The following is a 14,679-nucleotide window of genomic DNA, read 5'->3' as shown; positions in this document are numbered from 1 at the left end:
AATAAGCAAACCACTTAGTACATCACTTTTAATCTGGATGAAAGTCATCTTTCTATACCTCACTTTTCTCTCTATACAACTAGAGAAGTAATATTACTTAGGTAAGTATCATTATAACCTTCTCAACCAAAAATTATGCCAAAAACCTATAAATCAATTGGACTTGTACTCCAATTTTCCCTGATCTAGCCCTGCTTCCAGTGGCACATACATAACAGAATGTAGGCCAGTGTAGGAGGTGTAAGCCATGCCATGAAACAGAAGAAAAATAATCGGATCATGATGAGACTCAACACAAACCTATGTTAACAACTTAGTAAGCTATGGTTTCTCAAATAAGATAATAATGATAACTATAGAGACTATCTGGAACATATTTTCTGTCTTAGTTTCAGTACCAAAGTCCAGATAAGTCATTTTTCAAATATCATGGCTGCCAGTTTAAAAATCTTTGTTATCAATTAGATTAATATTAATCAGACTATGATTTTAAGCTACATTTTAATATGATAATCCTTTTTCTCTTACAGTTGAAGAAATAATTTTATTATATGATGAACACTTTTGAAGAACTGCATCAAAACAGGCATAGTCTGACATTTGAGTCTTGTATTTAAAACAGCAAACTAGAGGGGCGCCTGGGTGGTTCAGTTGGTTAAACCTCTGAGTCCTGGTTTTGGCTCACGTCATGATCTCAGGGTCATGAGATAGAACCCCATGGCACGCTCCATGCTCAGCACAGAGTCTGCTGGGGATTCTCTCTCTCTCTCTCTTCCTCTGCCCCTCCCCACACTTGTGTGTGCACTCTTTCTCTCTAAATAAACAAATCTTTTAAAAAATATATAACAGCCAACTAGTTATGAATGAATAAACAAAATTAAAGGTTGAAGTTCTGACCAAGCTACTTTGGCACCAGCAAGCAAGATGTCCAGAACTAACTCCCTGGTTCAAGGAGTTACTCTCAGTAATTCTGAAATATTACATAGAAGACAGTAAATCAGAGTAAAGAAATATATATATAGATTCCCAACACAAAATGTTACCTAATGGCTTGAATCAATCAATCAATCAATCAATCACCACCTCTGCTCTCTCTCTCAATTCCCCAGTCAACATATGAAAAAACAGAAAGTGGGTGGGAGACACACACACAAAAAACCCTACAGTGAGAAAACTAAGGCTAAAACTTAGACACAAATGAAAAAACTGAGAGAACTGTTGATTAGCAATGGGGTCATACTGCTATCTTACTATTAAATAATGAATCTTTCTTGTAAGGGCAGAGGACAAGTCTTACTTTTGTACCTTCAGGCCAAGCACAACGCCAGGTACATATTACCCAATAAATGTCTTATTTTGTTGGAAAACATAGAGATAATTAAAAGAGACCCTCCACATTCTCCCACCACCAGAATTCCTAACCTCTGGCACCAGAGCCCATGCTCCTTCCATATAATGTACTGCCTTTCAGTGACAGTTACCTCCACCCACACTGTCCCATTTCTCTTCCAACAGCCTCCAAAAGAAGTAGAGACATAGATGTTTCTTAAAGACTCTTGATGAAAGCTCAGAGTATAAATGTCACAGTTTTGTGAAGGAGAGCTACACAAGTGATTCATGAAGGAAACTCAAGAATAACTGGTTAAACATTCCTCAGCTAGGCTCTTTCAATCAGCAATCATCTTAAACTTGTGACAGATATTTGGCCAAACACTATATAAACTAAGCTCAGAAGCTAATATCTATAAACCAAAAAGCCATGTGTTCCAAAATCAGATGTTCAAATGCAAAAATGTGTTGCAGTAAAAATCCTGACTGATATTCTTGTCTTGGTAGAGGACTATCCACACCCATTAGCGGTGTGGGCCACAGAGGTTCCTATACACAGGATCAATGCATCTATAAAAAACTGGATCTGGTTGCATTTAAATTACTAAATAATCGTGGCAGCAAAGTTCTGCACATAAAACTTTCATCAATACCCTAAATTTGTCCTCTTCTTTTCTAAACAACTGAAACCACTAAAATCTGTCATCTGACATGTCATTCACAGAAATATGAAGCACCCAAAATCAACATTGACAGTTACTGGGTGGTTTGTAGGTGCTGGGTTCTATACTAGGAGGTGCTATAGGCATGACCACCATAGGAGAAGCAGACTTGTCTACTGATGGCCCATCAGACTGAAGGAAAAACCAACTACAATGAAGCTATAAGTAAGTTGTCTGGCTCTTTCAAGAACTAATCATTCTAAGTTTTTTATACTCTATTTCATAGGTCCTGTCACATCTTAAAAACCATTCAGAGTTAAGTTAGAAACTTCCTTAAACATGAAATATTAAGCAATATTATCTTTGCCTAAAGGCCTGTGCATATCTTATGTTCTAATAGAGTTAGAAAAAATTTTTACGAAATACCTTCACCCTTTATTTTGAAAACACAGGGCCTCTGTTCTCTCCCAAAAAACTATTGCAACAACTCAATTTTATTCACAGTAATTATAGCATGACTAATTAAACTCTCTGTTTGGTAATAAATAAATAAATAAATAAATAAATAAATAAATAAATAAAATTAAGAAACTGGTTCCCCAAGAATAAATAATGGGAAAAGGATAGTTTCTTCACTAAAAGGTGCTGGGAGAACTGGACAGCCATGTGCAAAAACATGTACCTGGACCACTATCTTATAGTCAACTTAAGAGAGATTAAGGAATAGAAAACACACTTGAAACTGCAAAACTCCTAGAAGAAAACAGGGGTGTTAAGCGCTTTGACACTGTCTGTATTTAACACCAAATGCAAAGGAAACAAAGGCAAAAGAAACAAGTAGACCTACATTAAATTAAAAAGCTTCTGCACAGGGGCACCTGGGTAGCCCAGCCAGATAAGCCTCCAACACTTGATTTCAGCTCAGGTCATGACCTCAGGGTTGTGAGAACCTCAGCTTCGGGCTCTGTGCTGGACACAGCCTGCTTAAGATTCTTTCTCCTGGGGTGCCTGGGTCGCTCAATTGGTTAAGTGTCTGCCTTCAGCTCAGGTCATGACCTCAGGGTCCTGGCACTGACCCCTGAATCAGGCTCTCCGCTCAGTGATGAGTCTGCTTCTCCCTCTCCGTCTGTGATCTCTCTCACTTTCACTCTCTCTCAAATAAATAAAATCTTAAAAACAAAAAAAGATTATCTCTCCCTTGCTGTCTACCCTTCCCCTGTGCCATGATCTCTGTCTCTCCCTCTCTAAAAAAATAAAAATAGAAATAAAAAGCTTCTGCACAGCAAAGAAAACAATCAACAAAATGAAAAGGCAACTTAGTGAATATGAGAAAATACCTGACATCCATAACTGATGACAAGGGGTTACTATCCAAAATATGTAAATAGCTCATGTAACTCAAGAGCAAAAAAATTGAAACGATCCAATTAAAAACTGGACAGAAGAACTGAAAAGATATTTTTCCAAAAAAGACATATAAATGGCCAAAAGGTTCACGAAAAGATGCCCATATCACTCACTAATCATGAGAGAAATGTAAATCAAAACCACAATGAGCTATCAACTCACACCCGTTAGAAAGGCTACCATCAAAAAGACAAGAAGTAACAAGTATTCGCAAATATGTGGAATCCTCATGCACTGTGGTTGGGAATGTAAATTGGTGCAGCCATTAAGGAAAACAGTATGAAAGTTCCTCAAAAAATTAAAAATAGAACTACCATATGATCCAGCAATCCCACTTCTGGGTATATATTTTCCAAAGAAAATAAAAACAGGATATCAAAGACATATCTGCACTCCCATGTTTACTGCAGCATTATTCATAAGAGCCAAGATATGCAAACAACCTAAATGTTAATAAACAAATGGATAAAGAAGATGTGGTGTATATATATATTATATTATTATAATATGTTATATATAATATAATAATTTATAATATAAATAATATTTTATAATAATATGATAATTTATAATATAAATTATACATAATTATATATAAAATATAAAATTATATATATGATATATAATATATATTAATTATATAATATATAAATATTATATATTATATGAATATTATATAATATATATTATAAATATAATAAAATATTACTTAGCTATGAGAAAGAAGAAAATCCTGCCATTTGTGACAACGTGGATAGACCTTGAGGGTATTCTGCTAAGTGAAATAAGTCACACAGAGAAAGACAAATACTGTATTGAAATTTAAAAAAACACCTCAAACTCATAGAAACAGAGTTGTAAAGTGGTTTGCAAGAGGCTGGAATGTGGGGGAAATAAGGAGTGGTTATTAAAGGGATACAAACTTATAAAATGATTAAGGTCTGAGGAACTATTGTAAAACACGGTGATCATAGTTGGTAACACTGTACCGTGTAATTAAAATTTGCTAAGAGAGTAGAACTTAAATATTCTCACAAAAAAGAAAGGAAGGAAGAGAGGGAGGGAGGGAAGGAGGAAGGAAGGAAAGAAGAGAAACTGGCTCTCAGTTTCTTGCTACAATGTACAGGCACCTAGGAAGACCTCAAATTCACAAAGACAAGAATCTGATTCACTTAGTCCACACACACATATACGTACGCCATAATCGATGCTTTATCAGGTCAATAAACACAGAAATCATACATCCAAAAACAGTGCTATCTCATATACAAAGATGCTCAGTGCAATATTTTTTAAAATAAATAAAAAATGGCTCAAAGACAATGTCCTTTAATGAGAAAATAGTTACATTATCAACCAACAAACTGTAGTTGTTATGCTCACAAAGATAGAATTGAGGCCCAGCATCCTCTCCTCACCCATGGTGGGCCCTACCCCACTCTATTCCTCCTGATTGAGATGGGCTCAGCCAAGAGCATCCCAGTCACTCCAGTGCAGCCTCCACTGGGCTGGGATGGCAGATCCTCATTCACTTAATGCAGGTATCCCGGGCACTCCCATCCAGACACAAACCCCACAGCCCAACCTGCCCACAGAGGAGCACCTAGAAGGTCCTAATCAGGCCCAGGACTCAAATTCCCACTCTCCTACCCTGGATATTACATGGATACCCATGAAGACCAGCAGTGGAGAACCCCCAAACCCACTGGTAAAACAGCTGAGTGAAGTATGTGAGACAGAGGCCACAAATCAAATCTTCCCCCAGGGCCTGTTATGCCCCCAGAGACACCTTCATCTGAATTGGGCTTCCTCTGAACAGCCAGTTATCCCAGATGACACTCTTAAGCCAGACTGAGCTCCCCTCCAAGCAGGTGTTTTCCAAGGAGGAAACAAAACAACTCACGGAAATCCCCATGGCCAGCCAGGACTCAAAAATACTCTTGAGAGATCTGAGGCTCCCCAGTCTTCAGGTTCTAAGCCCAACAGATAGAAACCAAATGGCAAGATACTATAGAGATCTCACCTCACCATCCTGCAAGATGACAATGCCTCTGGGATCCTGACACAAGAGGGTGAGCAGTCTTCTCCCCTAAGTGAAAATGTTAGGGAATTAAAGGAAGGGGGCATTCTGGGAACTAGACTTCTAAAAACTTGAGACTCAGCAGGGGAGCAAAGCCAGGACCATGACAAGGAAAATCAGCATTTTCCCTGGTAGAAAACTAGGCCTTGTGAGACTCCAGCACTGGTTTCATCTAGAGCCCAGTGATATTCTGTCTTCTCACTCTTTGTTTCCCTGGGAGACTGAGGAAAGGCTCATATTCCCTGACTCCACCTAAACTAAGATAGACTAAACTAAGATAAATTTGTGGGCATGTATGTAACTTAAAAATTCATTCTAAAGGCAATTGCAAAAGAGAAGTTCCAAAAGTGAAACTACCAAAGACAACATCCCTGGAATAAAAATATTATGTTTTGTTTAATCTCTATATAATTCCTTATAATCTCAATGCTCATGTTTTCTACAGGACAAGCCACAATAAACCTGTGTTGAATAAAGAAATAAATGAAGAAATGAGCAAAAGAATAAACAAGCAAATCCACTTAGAATAAAATGTCTTGCCAAAGAGTCAAATTTGAAGAAGTTCCCAGATTTATACCATTTAGTAGGAGATGGTGAAGAAGAGAAGCAGATAATGGCATATTTCTGGTGGAAAGGCCATGATCTACAACTACCATATGCTACACATGGCGGATGATAAGAGGAACCACCCTCTTATGGCCCAAATGAGCTCAACTCTGCAGCACATATTGTGCTGTGGAGGGAAAGCCTCCTGAGGACACAAGAAGGGAATGCACCAGTCTGCATCATATATGTATCGCTAACAAATACTAGGGTAAATTTATTTTGTCAGTGAAACACATCATTTTATTCTAATAACCATCATAAACAACTTCCCTTAAGCCATTATGTTGAAATGACAAAACTTAGTTGGAAATATATATGTATTTATATATATTTATTTGTTTGCATTTATTATATATATGTTTTTAACAAATATATTGTTTTCTCTGTTTGTTTTACAGATTTTATTTATTTATTTTAGAAAGAGAGAGCACGAGTAGGGGGAGGGGCAGAGGGAGAGGGAGAGAGAGAATCTCAAGTAGACACTATGCTGAGCATGGAGCCTGATGTGGGGCTCAATCTCATGATCCTGAGATCATGACCTGAGACAAAATCAAGAGTTGGACGCTTAACCGACTAAGCCACCCAGGTGCCCCTTCTATGTTTTTGTTTTTTTTTATAAAGAGAAGATCTTGTAATTTTACAGATTCATCTTCTCTAATGCATTTATCTATAAAGTATTTCTCAGTTCCTTCTTGATGGAAGATATAATTATAAGTGTTTCATTATTATTCACATGAGCCAAGAAATGTTTGCCAAATTTTCATATCACATATAAACACATATCACAAATTTTAACCTCTACTTATGTAGATACAAAAAACAGCTCTTAGACAAAATGTGACATTAATTACCCAAAATACAAATATTTTTAAATAAATGCTAACAGAAAATTTGACATTTTGTGAATTTTTAATAAACTTTCTGAAGCTTTGCTATGAAGCTAATTCTCTTGCACATGAGCCTTTGAAAACACTAATAATGAAAATGCCAGCTGAATTTAAAATACTTTCACTAGGCAACAATACTATATACTGTTGATATTTTAAAAGTAAGAGATTAATAATGTTAATCTTCATAGTATTCAACAGCTTCATAAACATTTAATCGATTCACTCAAAAACATTTATTGAGTACCAACCATATTTGCCTGTTATTTGTCGGAAAAGTGCTGGAAATCTAAAAGTGAACAAGATAGTCAAGATCTTACCACCACCCACATGTAGCTTATACTCTAATGGGTAGAAACAATGAATAAACAAATAAATAGAAAAGAAAATGTCAAATCAGGATAAGTGTTCTGATGAGAATAAAACTAGATTAGATGATTGTCACAGCTAGCTGTTCTGAGGTGACATTAAAATGAGGACTGAAAAAAAATAAAAATAAAAATGCCAACAGGGGATGGACACTGAAGATACAGGGGAAGAAGGTTCCAGATAGAACATCAAATTCAAGGGCACTTGGGTAGGAATGAATTTGAGGTACCTGAGGAAAAGAAAAAAGCAAGTATGTGAGCAAGGGTGAATATGCTAGATATGGGGTAAGCAGAGGTCAGATTGGGTAGAACAAAGAGTCTGCTAGTAATAAAGTTTGCTAATAAAAAAATAGAGTTTGGGTTAGAGTCTAAGTGCAAAGAGTTTTTGTTTTAAATTTAACTACAGGAAGTTTAAATGTGTGTGAAAAAAACAGAACAGAACAAAATGGATCCACATATATTTATCATCCAGTTTCAACAATTTTCAATTCACGGCCAGTCTTGCTTTATTTGTAAGTTATTCATTCCCCCATCTACCCCTTAGACATATCATTTCATTTACACACATTTTAATATGTATCACTTAAAAATAAGGACTTCCTTGCAAATATAGCTCTTATCAATATTACTATCATTAAATCATTATTTTCAACAATAATTTATTAAAATAACCAACTATCTAGCCAGTGATACACAGTGTTCTGTGTATCAACTTTTTCTAAAGCTCACTGGTTCAAATCAAATCCAAATAAGATCCAAAAATTGCAGCAAATAAGTTTCTTGGTCTTTTAATCTACAGATTATTATTCCTTCACTTTTTTCTCCTTACAATTTATTTGTTGGGGGAAAAAAAACAAAAGCAACCCGTTCTATAGGATTTTCCACACTCCAGACTTCCTGATGGCATCCTCATAGTGTCACTTAACACGTTCCTTTGTCTACTGTATTTCCTATAAACTGGTAGTTAGATCTGAATGTTTAACCATACTCAGGTTCAAACTTCTAGCAAAACTACTCCATAGTTGATGTTATGTATCTTGACTGGGAAGCATATAATGTGTTCTCTCTACATGCATATATTAGCAGTCAGTAATAATTACTCTTAGACCTATTATAATACTTAATTAGGGGTTGTAAAATATTGATATTATAATTCTATCATTCCTTCTTTATCAACTGAAATACTCTTCATCAACAATTTGCTTAACAGTGTAATAAAAATAGGATAAATACTTGATTATTTTTAAGTTTTTCAAATAATAAAAGGCTTGCTTAGCATACTGGTTAGTTTTAGCAGGGAAGTTTTTAAAGATCATCCTGAATACTGTCAGGAGAATACAGTGGGATTTCAGAAAACAGGAGTGAAAACACAGATACCACTTAGGAGGCTCTTGCAGGAGTCTTAATAAATGATGATGGTTTATACTAGGATGGTAGAGAAGATGAAGAGAAGTAGACAGATTTAAGATATATTTGGAATGTAAAGTCTAGAGGACTTGCTGATAGATTACATATACGTGGTAAGGGAAATTAAAAAATCAAGAACAAGTCTCAGGGTTTTGGTCTAAGTACCTTGGTTTATGGGAAACACTAAAAGGAGAGCAGATTTAGGGAAAATTAAATAAATATTTATCAGAGCCTTATTACCAATTTTTTCTTTATACTGACTGAAAATAATTAAAATTTTCAGGAAGTAGAAATAAAATACTGTCTTATGGTATTTTTCAATAATAATGCTTTTTTTCCCTAGAATGAAAATAACACCAAATAAGATAAATTTCTACTTTTTTTTCTCGGACAATTAATTTTCTCACCTTTCCCCCCCACATATATTAACAAAGGATATGGTGGGTATTTTACTTCTGATCTTAGCCAAAAGGCTTAAAGCGATACTGGGTAAAAAATTTTAAAAGACGGTAATAAATATTATTACTATTTTTTTTAAACATTTCTAAAACTTAAGTTCAATTAATTAACTTACAGTGTATTATTCATTTCAGAGGTACAGGCCTGTGATTCACCAGTCTTATAATAAATATTATTTTTTTAAAGATTCTCTCCTTGAGAGAGAGAGAGAGAAAACACAAGCAGGGGGAGGGGCAAGGGAAGAGGGAGAGGTAGGCTCCCCACTAAGCAGGGAGCCCAACATGGGGCTCAATCCCAGGACCCTGGGATCATGACCTGAGCAGAAAGCAGATGAGCCAAAACCAACTGAGCCAACCAGGTGCCCCAGTAATAAATATTTTAACCCAGACTGATTATCAATCTCTCACATCAGCTAACAGATCAGCACAAATACAATGGATATACAAACAGCTGGATACAGAAAAATTAGAGAAACAGAGCTAAAAAACATTAACCAGTTACTTAGTATAAAGAACTTAATCTTGGGGGAAGATAGGAACTCCAGTTCATCTTTTAGAAGCTAATTTTCCATTCTCCCATTTCTAAGTGAGTAATAATAATTCAAATTATCCTGTTGGGTCCCTTGTCTCTCCCTCAAAGTAAAAGGGAGAATATGGAAGGTTTAGGACAGAAAGGAAAGAGCTTAACCTCATCCTATTATCAACAGCAATAAAAATAGTTAATATTACTTTCTGAATAACAAGATTTCTAGACACAATACCTCAATTTTCATATATAAAATGAATATCAGATTTGCCACAAATCACTTCTTCATATAAAAACTTCATAATGTTACCCTAGTTTGATAATATTTATAGATATATTTATAGAATATCTGATTAATTGGTAAGATAAAATTGACACATGAATCACATAATGTTACCCTAGTTTGATAATATTTATTGATATATTTATAGAATATCTGATTAATTGGTAAGATAAAATTGACAAATGAATCACTCCTATGTAATGAATCATTCTTGTATGTATTATACTTATGGGTAACAGACTTATTTCCATTAGGTCTTACAACTTATGTGTAAATATAGCTTATTTAATAGTAACTGCATTCTAGGATACAATGTCCTTCTTTTAATATGCAAAGATAGCTCTGGGTTACTTTTCCCTATATCAACAATGCCCCTGTTAACTGGACTCTACTGAACTACTCAGAGCAAAAGAAACAGTTCTGTCAGCTAAAAAACAAACTACAAAGTGAGAAAATAAGATAAACACAAATAAATTCTAAATATTATGAATAACAGATAAAATACTTCGATAATTAAAGAAAGAGAGATCCTAGACCTATAGGACACTGTTGAAAGAAAGGAGTCTAAGTTCATTTGCAACAGCTATTATGTCTGAAGAATTTTTTTAAAAAGATTCCATAAGATCTTCAAAATAAACATTAAAATATAAAAAATTCTATTTCCTGTGTACAGTTATAAAATATTTTGAATTCTGAGATAGAATTTTCTTTGAGTACTACATTTTATCTTACTTTTAAATGCTTCTCTTGACATTTATTTTAAAAGAAAGATAATTAACTGTTTTGTGCTTCCGTGTATTTTTGAGGATCATGAATGTTTTAATGCAAATCAGCTCACCAAACATCTTCATAGATGACATAATGTATTCTGAGTATCAATTATTCAAAAATGCATAGTCAGAAGATTTCCAAATCGTTTGTTTAAACACAGAATGCATAAATATCAAACAATATATTAACATTTTCTGTAATATAAAATAGATCTTTTGTATTCATGTATATGACATAAGGCTGACTGACTCTCAGCCTTAAATCCTTTTGCTAATCTACATTCTCCACCTAAAATAGCACTTTTTTTTTTTCTCATTCCACTTCATTCCCACTGCCTCCCCCTCCCCCTTGGTAAAATTTTCCCTGTTTCTTCTTTCTTATTCTCCCTGTCTGGATGCTAAGCAATCCCCAAAATAAATGACAGTTTGTTTCTCCACCAATCTTCTAATATATTATTGTTAACCTGCATATAAGGTGAGAAATAGAGTTATGGCTTAGCCTGACAATAGCAATGCACATATTTTCATTCCCTTAAACTTTCTCATTGCTATTTCTTTGACTTCCTCTCAAAAATACTTTGTCCCACACTCAACTATAAAAAGTAGTGTAATACATTACTTTAATGTGTAATAATTACTTTAAATGAGTTAGAGATACGCAGACCCAGAATTTGAAGAATTTCAAGGATTATCTATCCCGAGGAAAATTGTTCTCAGTGTTTTAGGTTGATTAGTACCAAGACAACAATTTATTACCATGAGGTATATATCTTCCAAACAAACCAGACATTTCCAGCAATGAATCAGGATATTCACTCATTGTATTTCAGAATCTTAAATGGCATAGTAAATTCAAAACTGAAATAAAGGAACTGACTGATAGAAGATATCAATGTAACCTGTATTTGGAGTCACGTGCTTATAAGAGCCACACAAACCAAACACCACTAATTACTTAGGCCATAGGCTTCTCTAGAGAATCAATGATAACTCCACCCTCTAGATTTCCTTTTAGCAAGACATCAATACTTTCTTTTTTACGTTATTCAGTATATTTTCACAATAGCTTATAATTCCCAAACATAGACCTTAAATTATGTCAATTATACTTTAAAGTAACAATTTCTATATAACACTTATGGAGATATTACTGTGATCAGTAAAATATATGCAGATTAGATTTTAGGATGAGAAGGCATTCTATACTGTATGCAGAAATTCTCAGTTAAGAATGTAGTCTTACTAAACTTAAGACAATTACTTTTTTTTGCTTTTCTGTCTCATATGTTTTTCCCCCTTTCTTAATGTCAAAGCAATGAAGGGAGGTTATCAACCACTGGAAGATACCGGAGAAATCGTGAAGATACGAGATTATGAAAATAAAAATTGAGCTTTGAATAAGAAAAGAAACATGGAATTGAGAACTGGTGCAGATATGCAGGTTAAGTGTTGAGGTGGGTGGGGAAAACTAAGTTTTCTGCCATTCTCTCTCTTGATACTCTGGAAACCCTAAGGAACAGTATCACAGAGGCACCTGAGGAGTTTGGGTTCTTGCATTTGTTAACTACTGCGACACACCAAACAAAAGTGTCTATTTTCAGAAAAACTTCATCCTTATTTCTATATGGACTCTCACAAAAAAATTCTTTTCCAGTTCTTCAAGGTGTTTTCTCTCTAAACTTTGTAGGCCCAGGCAAAAGAATGCCTTCCTCATCCAGGAAATCTTTGGCTCAAAAAAGAGCAGCACTGAGGGCGCCTGGCTGGCTCATGCAGTGGAACATGCAACTCTTGATCTCAGGGCAGTGGGTTTGAGCCCCATGTCGGGTGTAGAAATTACTTAACAATAAAGTCAAGAGAGAAGGAAGGCAGGGAGGTAAGGAGGGAGGAGAGGAAGAAAAAAAGAAAGGAAGAGAAGAAAAGGGAGGGGAAGGGAGGAAAAGAAGGAAAGGAAAGGAAAGGAAAGGAAAGGAAAGGAAAGGAAAGGAAAGGAAAGGAAAGGAAAGGGAGAAAGAGGGAAGAGGGAGGGAGGAAGGAAGAGGGAGGAAGGAAGGGAGAGAGAGAGAGAGAAAGAGAGAGAGAGAGAGCAAGGAAGCAAGAGAGCAGCATTAAGAGCCCAGATGAGAATGGGTACCATAAATATGAAAGAGCATCAATCTGGACAATACGTCATTTCCTTCAGGTAGATTCAGCAACCTGACTGTGGAAATGGAGAAACTGCAATTCTGATACAGGGATGGGCATCTGAAAGACAAGGGGCACAATGGTGAGAAAATCATCTAAAGGATGATGATGAACTTCAGGTTCAGTAAAGAAGGGACTGATGGACTCAGAGAAAGTAAAGATGTCAGGATTTAAAGGTCTTGGTGAGATTAAACAGAGAACAATGTCCATTAAGTAAGTTAGGGAGTGAGAGACCTGGAAGGTTAAAGTCAGAGTAGGACACTGAAATATAATATTCAGAGGTAGGAAAGTTCTAATGATAACAAAAGATTATGTGAAAGGATTGCTGAAAGAGAATGGAGTCAAAACAAAATTTATAAAAGTTGAGATGAAAGAATCAAAAGAGATGACCTAGGATGATGGCATAAGTTAATGTGGAAAGACTGCAAAGCCAAATGCCAAAGCTCTTGATAAGTAATGAGAACTGGTCTAAATCCTTGGTGGTAGGTACTCACTATGTGGTTCACTGGCTTCATCTAGGAGCTTGTTAAGAATGTATAACATATGGAGCACCTGGGTGGCTCAGTAGGTTAAGCATCTGCCTTCAGGGGCGCCTGAGTGGCGCAGTCGTTAAGCGTCTGCCTTTGGCTCAGGGCTTGATCCTAGCGTTCTGGGATCGAGCCCCACATCGGGCTCCTCCGCTGGAAACCTGCTTCTTCCTCTCCCACTCCCCCTGCTTGTGTTCCCTCTCTCGCTGGCTGTTTCTCTGTCAAATTAATAAATAAAATAAAATAAAATAAAATAAAATAAAAAGCACCTGCCTTCAGCTTAGGTCATGATCCCAGGGTCCTAGGATCGAGCCCCAGGTCAGGCTCCCTGCTCAGCAGAGAGTCTGCTTCTTCCTCTGCCTTTGCCCAGCCCCCTCACCCCCACTCATGCTCCTGCTCTCTAATAAATAAAATCTTTTTTTTTAAGAAAAAATGTAATTTTTCTTTAAATTTTTAAAAAAGAATGCAGAATATAAGGTACCACCCAAGGCTTACTGAATCAAAATCTGCTTTTAATAAAAACTCAGGTGATTTGTAGACAGTCAAGTTTGATATCTTAATAGATTTTAATAGATACGTAGCTAACAGATAATAGGAAAGACACAGGTAGTAAGTGGATGATCCCATAACATGATCTCTGAAAGAGAAGTGAGATTTTTTAATTCAATGGTTAAAGAACATGGGTTTCATAATGCCAGTAGAAAATTAGGCAAATCCTAATACCACCTCTGGAACTTGAGAATTCAGAGTAAATAAGGATCACATACATTCTTTAAATATTTTGATATGGTTTTCCTATCCCCTTCCTTTATATTTCTCCAGGCCTATCTTCTGTCTTGGGATTTGGTTTTCGTTGTTTTGTTTTCTTTTTTCTTTTTTTTTATTAATAATATTTTTTTATTATATTATGTTAGTCACCATACAGTACATCCCTAGTTTTTGATGTAAAGTTCCATAATTCATTACTTGCATATAACACCCAGTGCACCATGCAATACGTGCCCTCCTTAATACCCATCACCAGCCTATCCCATTCCCCCACACCCCTCCCCTCTGAAGCCCTCAGTTTGTTTCCCAGAGTCCATAGTCTCTTATGTTTCTTTCCCCCTCCTGTTTACCCCCCCTTTCTTTATCCCTTTCTTCTCCTAATGATCTTCCTACTTCTTATGTTCCATAAATGAGTGAGAC

General features: G+C 35.7%; 1 protein-coding gene and 1 pseudogene across 9 annotated transcripts in view; one reads left to right on the top strand and one right to left on the bottom strand.

The window, feature by feature from the left end:
- The window catches only part of NUBPL (nucleotide binding protein like), a 290,856-nt gene that overhangs the window by 130,635 nt on the left and 145,542 nt on the right, over positions 1-14,679 (bottom strand). The gene's annotated exons all lie outside the window — the stretch shown is intronic.
- Positions 4,857-5,613, top strand: LOC103680908 (annotated as a pseudogene).

The sequence above is a fragment of the Ursus maritimus genome, unplaced genomic scaffold, assembly GCF_017311325.1.
Source record: "Ursus maritimus isolate PB19 unplaced genomic scaffold, ASM1731132v1 scaffold_36, whole genome shotgun sequence".
Taxonomy (NCBI): domain Eukaryota; kingdom Metazoa; phylum Chordata; class Mammalia; order Carnivora; family Ursidae; genus Ursus; species Ursus maritimus.
The sequence above is the reverse complement of the archived record's forward strand: the minus strand, read 5'-3'. Positions and strand labels throughout refer to the sequence as shown.